Here is a 573-nt window from a genome sequence, read left to right on the forward strand (position 1 = left end):
TAAATTTAATTAGTAATAAATTTCAAAATTAGTAATAAATTTATATTCCTAATTTGAAAAATTAGTAATAAATTTAGTAATAAATTTAATTAATAATTGAAAAATTCGAAAGTTTCGAAGTTTTGAAACTTTCGGAACTGACATAATTCGATTGTTTGAAACTTTCGAAGAATATGTGTTTCAGAAGTTACAGATTCATCGAAACTTTCAAAATTTTCTGAAATTTGTGTTTCGGAACTTTCAAGTTCATCAAAAGTTCCGAAAGTTATAGCTTCGAAAGTTTCACATTCTTTCAAACTTTCAAAGGTTTCTGAAAAAGTTCGTTTCGAAACTTTCAGATTAATCGAAAGTTTCGAAATTTGTATTTAATTATGTTAATTTAGGTTTCGAATGTTTTGAATTTAACTAAAGTTTCGAAATATAGAAAAAAAACCCACTTTGAATAATTTCGAAAGTTTCAAACTTTCGAATATTCTGAAATTTTTGAAAAGTCAAAAAGGATAAAATAGTTAATATCATAAATTAGGGGGGGGGGGGGGGGAAAAAAAAAAAAGGGGGGGGGCAGAGCCAATT

Source organism: Cicer arietinum, chromosome 2, assembly GCF_000331145.2.
Source record: "Cicer arietinum cultivar CDC Frontier isolate Library 1 chromosome 2, Cicar.CDCFrontier_v2.0, whole genome shotgun sequence".
NCBI lineage: Eukaryota > Viridiplantae > Streptophyta > Magnoliopsida > Fabales > Fabaceae > Cicer > Cicer arietinum.